Here is a 9,008-nt window from a genome sequence, read left to right on the forward strand (position 1 = left end):
GCCGACGTTCCTACATCATGTCCAAGTCCAACATTCAGCCATGGACAAGGAACTGATGAGATCATCCCACTGGCTCTCTTGCATTGATCGGATAAGCCAATTGGTAAGCCAACCTCTGTCGGACTGGATAAGGTCATGACCCCATTTTGAAGTCATTGCCATGGTAACTCTGGGGTCATGGAACACTAGAGGGGTCACGTGGGGTCAGCAGGAGAGCAAGGAGGCTGTGCGTGTGAGACCGATTTGACAGACTCTATCTCTATACTATCAGAGTTATTGACCAATCGGGCCCACTTTCTAAGAGGAGAGACACATCGGCCTTCAAGATTCTTCAGACAGTTCTAGACCGTTTTCAGACCATGTAGTATCACTATAGGACTAGGTTAACAGACCCCTGACTAGTATCACTATAGGACTAGGTTAACAGACCCCTGACTAGTATCACTATAGGACTAGGTTAACAGACCCCTGACTACTGTCACTATAGGACTAGGTTAACAGACCCCTGACTACTGTCACTATAGGAATAGGTTAACAGACCCCTGACTACTGTCACTATAGGACTAGGTTAACAGACCCCTGACTAGTATCACTATAGGACTAGGTTAACAGACCCCTGACTAGTATCACTATAGGACTAGGCCCTCCTTGATTTCCCTTGGGCCCCTGGGACCAGTGGAGCCTCACTACAGTGTAGTGTAGTCATACTATGGCCCATGCTGAGAGAACAGAACATTGCTGTCCCCCAGCAGTCGCTACCATAGTGTAACGGGGTTAGACAGGCTGGAATGGGTTTATACAGCTGGACCTGAACCATTTCTGTCCGATCCATATGAACACCATACTGGAGGAACGCCATGTAACCTCCCACACACTAGGTTACAGATGGTGTGTATGCTCGTTTAAAGTTTTATGAGCTGCGTATATGTGCATTTTAGAGTGTGTGTGAGTCTACTTGCTCCTAAACTGTTTATGAATATGCCCGGCCTGAGCAGTTAACTCTTTTCACCAGTTCTCTACAAACCTCAATGAAGACATTCAGCAGCTCTTTTCTGCTACCAACGCTCACAATCTCGCGTCAGAATTAGACGTTCGTCCATCAAATGTCAATTTTCGAAGATGTTCCAAACCGTCAAATTCAAAGATGTTCCAAACCGTCAAATTCAAAGATGTTCCAAACCGTCAAATTTCAAAGATGTTCCAAACAGTCAAATTTCAAAGATGTTTCAAACCATCAAATTTCAAAGATGTTCCAAACCGTCAAATTTAAAAGTGTTTTAAGTTCAGGCGTTAACTCGTTAAGGTTTGAGATGGGCTTTGTTTTTTTTCTCTTGTAAAAACAACTTTCTTTTTCTGGATTCAAACTTGCAACCTTTTGAATCAGAGGCCAATGCTTACGCCCATCTCTGTCCATGACAACCTAGCCAAACCAAAACATTCTTGAAAGTAACAGCTCTCACTGTTGTCCCCTAGTGGCTGGTTTCCACTACATCTCATTGTCGTCAGACATGGATGGGCATCGGAAACTGACTTGTATCACCGGTGACCTGGCTGGTTTTATTCCTAGCCTGGCTAGCTGATAGTCTCTGCTTTCACTATTACATTGTTGGTTTCTGAAGAAGGCTACTCTATAGTTGTCAGCTTTCTGTAAAGACCAGCTGAAGCCCTGTGGCCTGAGACAAAGAACTCCTTGTTCTATAAGAGCTCTGGAGGTCATTGTTACTACACAGACACACATACATACACATTCTGTATTTGCACTCTCACTCCATCAATAGTGTCTGGTGAAGGGTTGGACTGCACAGACAAGACTCCCACTCCCCTTACCACACACACTTCTCCCTCTCTTTCTTCGTGGTGAACTGGGACTCCTTAATCCATTTCGTACCGTTGCACTTTACCTTCCATTAAACATTAACAGGTATTTTAGACTACATGGTTCCCCTACCGTCTCCCAGAGTGCTCCAACATTCTGCCATGTTCTATACCCCAGCCAGCCATGACACTACAGAGGTACGCACACACACACTAGTCTTGGTCAGAGAGGCAGCCAAGAACCGGATGGTAACTCTTGACAGATTTCCAGAGTTATACTGTGGAGATGGGAAAACCTTCCAGAAGGACAACCATCTCTGCAGCACTCCACCAATCAGGCCTTTATGGTCTGGTGGCCAGACAGAAGTCAATCCTCAGTAAAAGGCACATGACAGCCCGCTTGAAGTTTGCCAAAAGGCACCCATGAGAAACAAGATTCTCTGGTCTGACAAAACCAAGATTGAACTCTTTGGCCTGAATACAAACTGTCACATCTGGAGGTAACATGGCACCATCCCTACGGTGAAGCATGGTGGTGGCAGCATCAAGCTGTGGGGATGTTTTTCAGCAGGAGGGACTTGAAGACTAGTCAGGATAGAGGGAAAGATGAACGCCGCAAAGTACAGAGAGATCCTTGATGAAAACCTGCTCCAGAGCACTCAAGACATCAGACTGGGGCGAAGGTTCACCTTCCAACAGGACAACAACTCTAAGCACACAGCCAAGCCAACGCAGGATTGGCTTCGGGACAAGTCTCTGAATGTCCTTGAGTGGCCCAGCCAGAGCCCGGACTTGAATCCAATCGAACATCGCTGGTGAGACCTCAAAAAAATAATTGCAGAGACACTCGCTTCCAACCTGACGAAGCTTGAGATGATCTGCAGAGAAGAATGGGAGAAACTCCCCAAATGCAGGTGTGCCAAGCTTGTATTGTCATACCCAAGAAGACTCGAGGCTGGAATCGCTGCCAAAGGTGCTCCAACAAAGTACTGAGTAAAGGGTCTGAATACTTAAGTAAATGTGATATTTCAGTTTTTGTTTTTAATAAATTAGAAAACTTCTAGGACAGTTTTTTTTGTTTCTCATAATGTGGTATGATGTGTAGATTGAGATAAAAAAAAAATGAATCCATTTTAGAACAAGGCTGTAACAAAATGTGGGAAAAGTCAAGGGGTTTGAATACTTTCTGAATGCACTGTATGTGTGTGTACTTTTTATGTCACAGTGTGGGGAGAGTCTCTGCCAGTTCATAAGATGTAAAGCTGCTCTCTGTTCATTACAGGAACTACATAACACTGAGTAATCCTGGGGGAGTACACACAGGTTTAGTATAATCCTGCCCCAGACACACTGGGGAGACAGTCCTCTCGGAGCCCCTACTCCCCCCACAATCCTCATTACAGGACACCTGGGGCTACAGAGGGGTGACCAGTGTGTTTTCTGTCTGCATGCACATGTGTGTGTTCTTAATTCTGCATTAGAAGAAGGGTTGTACTTAGTGTATAGCGCACCTTTCAGAGTGGAGGACAGGACCTGTTAAATCTCTCAAATCTGTCCTTGGACAGATGTCTGTCTAATAAGGTTTTGGGGCGGCAGGTAGCCTAGTGGTTAGAGTGTTGGGCCAGTAACCGAAAAGTTGCTGGATTGAATCCCTGAGCTGACAAGGTAAAAATCTATCTTTCTGCCCCTGAACAAGGCAATTAACCCACTGTTCCCCGGTAGGCCGTCATTGTAAATAAGAATTTGTTCTTAACTGACCTGCCTAGTTAAATAAAGGTTAAACAAAGTTCGATATCAATAACATGGCAGTTCATTGCCCTGATCCATCCAACAACCATTACCAAGCCAACCACTCACACTCCACTGTGCTTCAGCCCATCAATGGATTGAGTCTTTGGTCTGAATACATTGTCTCTCTCTCTCGCACACACACGGTAACACTATAATGTCCTCTAACTGTCCCATGTAGTGACGAGACCTACCCAGGGGGCCTGTGACAAAACACTCAATGACAGGGAGTAACATACTATTTTCACAATCACATGAACTGTATACAACAACCTTGGTTCAGTTCAACCATGGAAATATCACCTTTCAAGTGTGTGTCTCAATGTTCCTGTTCCAGGAAGACAAACGGACAGTAAACCCTACTTGACCTGGTAACATGGCCTCCAGGCAGACAGACAACTTGACCTGGTAACATGGCATCCAGGCAGACAGACAACCTGACCTGGTAACATGGCATCAAGGCAGACAGACAACTTGACCTGGTAACATGGCATCCAGGCAGGCGGACAACCTGACCTGGTAACATGGTATCCAGGCAGACAGATGACCTGACCTGGTAACATGGTATCCAGGCAGACAGATGACCTGACCTGGTAACATGGCCTCCAGGCAGACAGACAACCTGACCTGGTAACATGGCCTCCAGGCAGGCAGACAACCTGACCTGGTAACATGGCCTCCAGGCAGACAGACAACCTGACCTGGTAACATGGCATCCAGGCAGACATATAACCTGACCTGGTAACATGGCCTCCAGGCAGACAGACAACTTGACCTGGTAACATGGCCTCCAGGCAGACAGACAACCTGACCTGGTAACATGGCATCCAGGCAGACAGACAACTTGACCTGGGAACATGGCCTCCAGGCAGACAGACAACCTGACCTGGTAACATAGCCTACAGGCAGGCAGACAACCTGACCTGGTAACATGGCATCCAGGCAGGCAGACAACCTGACCTGGTAACATGGCATCCAGGCAGACAGACAACTTGACCTGGTAACATGGCATCCAGGCAGACAGACAACTTGACCTGGTAACATGGCATCCAGGCAGGCAGACAACCTGACCTGGTAACATGGCAGACAGGCAGACAGGCAACTTGACCTGGTAACATGGCCTCCAGGCAGACAGATGGCCTGACCTGGTAACATAGCCTCCAGGCAGACAGATGGCCTGACCTGGTAACATGGCCTCCAGGCAGACAGACAACTTGACCTGGTAACATGGCCTCCAGGCAGACAGATGGCCTGACCTGGTAACATGGCCTCCAGGCAGACAGACAACTTGACATGGTAACATGGCCTCCAGGCAGGCAGACAACCTGACCTGGTAACATGGCATCCAGGCAGGCAGACAACTTGACCTGGTAACATGGCATCCAGGCAGACAGACAAAGTGACCTGGTAACATGGCCTCCAGGCAGACAGACAACCTGACCTGGTAACATGGCATCCAGGCAGGTAGACAACTTGACCTGGTAACATGGCATCCAGGCAGACAGACAACCTGACCTGGTAACATGGCATCCAGGCAGACAGACAACTTGACCTGGTAACATGGCCTCCAGGCAGGCAGACAACTTGACCTGGTAACATGGCATCCAGGCAGACAACCTGACCTGGTAACATGGCATCCAGGCAGGCAGACAACCTGACCTGGTAACATGGCCTCCAGGCAGGCAGACAACTTGACCTGGTAACATGGCATCCAGGCAGGCAGACAACCTGACCTGGTAACATGGCATCCAGGCAGGCAGACAACCTGACCTGGTAACATGGCATCCAGGCAGGCAGACAACTTGACCTGGTAACATGGCATCCAGGCAGGCAGACAACCTGACCTGGTAACATGGCATCCAGGCAGGCAGACAACCTGACCTGGTAACATGGCCTCCAGGCAGACAGACAACTTGACCTGGTAACATGGCATCCAGGCAGGCAGACAACTTGACCTGGTAACATGGCATCCAGGCAGGCAGACAACCTGACCTGGTAACATGGCCTCCAGGCAGACAGACACCTTGACCTGGTAACATGGCCTCCAGGCAGACAGACAACTTGACCTGGTAACATGGCCTCCAGGCAGGCAGACAACCTGACCTGGTAACATGGCATCCAGGCAGACAGACAACTTGACCTGGTAACATGGCCTCCAGGCAGACAGATGGCCTGACCTGGTAACATGGCCTCCAGGCAGACAGACAACTTGACATGGTAACATGGCCTCCAGGCAGATAGATGGCCTGACCTGGTAACATGGCCTCCAGGCAGACAGACAACTTGACCTGGTAACATGGCCTCCAGGCAGGCAGACAACTTGACCTGGGAACATGGCCTCCAGGCAGACAGACACCTTGACCTGGTAACATGGCATCCAGGCAGACAGACAACCTGACCTGGTAACATGGCATCCAGGCAGACTGTCACGGATTTCTAAAGTTGAACCCAGAAGCAGACCAGGACAAGGAGAGTAAGACGAAGGTGAGTATTTATTTACAAGTTTGAATGTAGTGATAGAAAAATCCAAGTGACGGAGCGGGCAGCGGAGGTGAGTTGATGGGATTGAATAGGCAGATCCAATGAAGTAACTGAAGTCACCGACGACCAGGTAGGGATGAGATGAGTGTTCCGGGTGAATGATGTTCATGGCTAACGATCCGGCAGGGAATGGATGTCAGGTCAGTGCTTATGAAGTGGAGGGGTGATGATCAGGACCAGGTGTGCAGATAGCGGATTGGAAACAGGTGCGGTAATCAGAGATCTCCCAACCAGCTACGTCGCCCGGCAACCAGACAGGGTGCGTTCCAGGACACCGGAAAAAACACTCCAGGACAGAACACAGGCAAAAACAGACTCAGGAAGCGGGATTCGTGACAGACAGACAGACAACTTGACCTGGTAACATGGCATCCAGGCAGGCAGACAACCTGACCTGGTAACATGGTATCCAGGCAGACAGATGACCTGACCTGGTAACATGGCCTCCAGGCAGACAGACAACCTGACCTGGTAACATGGCATCCAGGCAGGCAGACAACCTGACCTGGTAACATGGCCTCCAGGCAGACAGAAAACTTGACCTGGTAACATGGCATCCAGGCAGACAGACAACCTGACCTGGTAACATGGCATCCAGGCAGGCAGATGTTTTGACCTGGTAACATGGCCTCCAGGCAGACAGACAATCTGACCTGGTAACATGGCATCCAGGCAGGCAGATGTTTTGACCTGGTAACATGGCCTCCAGGCAGACAGACAACTTGACCTGGTAACATGGCATCCAGGCAGGCAGACAACTTGACCTGGTAACATGGCCTCCAGGCAGGCAGACAACCTGACCTGGTAACATGGCATCCATGCAGGCAGACAACTTGACCTGGTAACATGGCCTCCAGGCAGACAGACAACTTGACCTGGTAACATGGCCTCCAGGCAGGCAGACAACTTGACTTGGTAACATGGCATCCAGGCAGACAGACAACTTGACCTGGTAACATGGCATCCAGGCAGACAGACAACTTGACCTGGTAACATGGCATCCAGGCAGGCAGACAACCTGACCTGGTAACATGGCATCCAGGCAGACAGACAACTTGACAAGGTAACATGGCATCCAGGCAGACAGACAACTTGACAGGGTAACATGGCATCCAGGCAGACAGACAACTTGACCTGGTAACATGGCATCAAGGCAGGCAGACAACTTGACCTGGTAACATGGCATCAAGGCAGACAGACAACTTGACCTGGTAACATGGCCTCCAGGCAGACAGATGGCCTGACCTGGTAACATGACCTCCAGGCAGACAGATGGCCTGACCTGGTAACATGGCCTCCAGGCAGACAGACAACTTGACCTGGTAACATGGCATCCATGCAGACAGACAACCTGACCTGGTAACATGGCATCCAGGCAGACAGACAACTTGACCTGGTAACATGGCCTCCAGGCAGACAGATGGCCTGACCTGGTAACATGACCTCCAGGCAGACAGATGGCCTGACCTGGTAACATGGCCTCCAGGCAGACAGACAACTTGACCTGGTAACATGGCATCCATGCAGACAGACAACCTGACCTGGTAACATGGCATCCAGGCAGACAGACAACTTGACCTGGTAACATGGCCTCCAGGCAGGCAGACAACTTGACCTGGTAACATGGCATCCAGGCAGACAGACAACCTGACCTGGTAACATGGCATCCAGGCAGACAGACAACCTGACCTGGTAACATGGCATCCAGGCAGGCAGATGTTTTGACCTGGTAACATGGCATCCAGGCAGACAGACAACTTGACCTGGTAACATGGCATCCAGGCAGGCAGACAACCTGACCTGGTAACATGGCCTCCAGGCAGACAGACAACTTGACCTGGTAACATGGCCTCCAGGCAGACAGACAACCTGACCTGGTAACATGGCATCCAGGCAGACAACTTGACCTGGTAACATGGCATCCAGGCAGGCAGACAACCTGACCTGGTAACATGGCATCCAGGCAGACAGACAACTTGACAAGGTAACATGGCATCCAGGCAGACAGACAACTTGACAGGGTAACATGGCATCCAGGCAGACAGACAACTTGACCTGGTAACATGGCATCAAGGCAGGCAGACAACTTGACCTGGTAACATGGCATCAAGGCAGACAGACAACTTGACCTGGTAACATGGCCTCCAGGCAGACAGATGGCCTGACCTGGTAACATGACCTCCAGGCAGACAGATGGCCTGACCTGGTAACATGGCCTCCAGGCAGACAGACAACTTGACCTGGTAACATGGCATCCATGCAGACAGACAACCTGACCTGGTAACATGGCATCCAGGCAGACAGACAACTTGACCTGGTAACATGGCCTCCAGGCAGGCAGACAACTTGACCTGGTAACATGGCATCCAGGCAGACAGACAACCTGACCTGGTAACATGGCATCCAGGCAGAAAGAAAACCTGACCTGGTAACATGGCATCCAGGCAGGCAGACAACCTGACCTGGTAACATGGCCTCCAGGCAGGCAGACAACCTGACCTGGTAACATGGCCTCCAGGCAGACAGAAAACTTGACCTGGTAACATGGCATCCAGGCAGACAGACAACCTGACCTGGTAACATGGCATCCAGGCAGGCAGATGTTTTGACCTGGCCTCCAGGCATCCAGGCAGACAGACAACTTGACCTGGTAACATGGCATCCAGGCAGGCAGACAACCTGACCTGGTAACATGGCCTCCAGGCAGACAGACAACTTGACCTGGTAACATGGCCTCCAGGCAGACAGACAACCTGACCTGGTAACATGGCATCCAGGCAGGCAGATGTTTTGACCTGGTAACATGGCCTCCAGGCAGACAGACAACTTGACCTGGTAACATGGCATCCAGGCAGGCAGACAAC

Source organism: Salvelinus namaycush, chromosome 7, assembly GCF_016432855.1.
Source record: "Salvelinus namaycush isolate Seneca chromosome 7, SaNama_1.0, whole genome shotgun sequence".
NCBI classification, from domain to species: domain Eukaryota; kingdom Metazoa; phylum Chordata; class Actinopteri; order Salmoniformes; family Salmonidae; genus Salvelinus; species Salvelinus namaycush.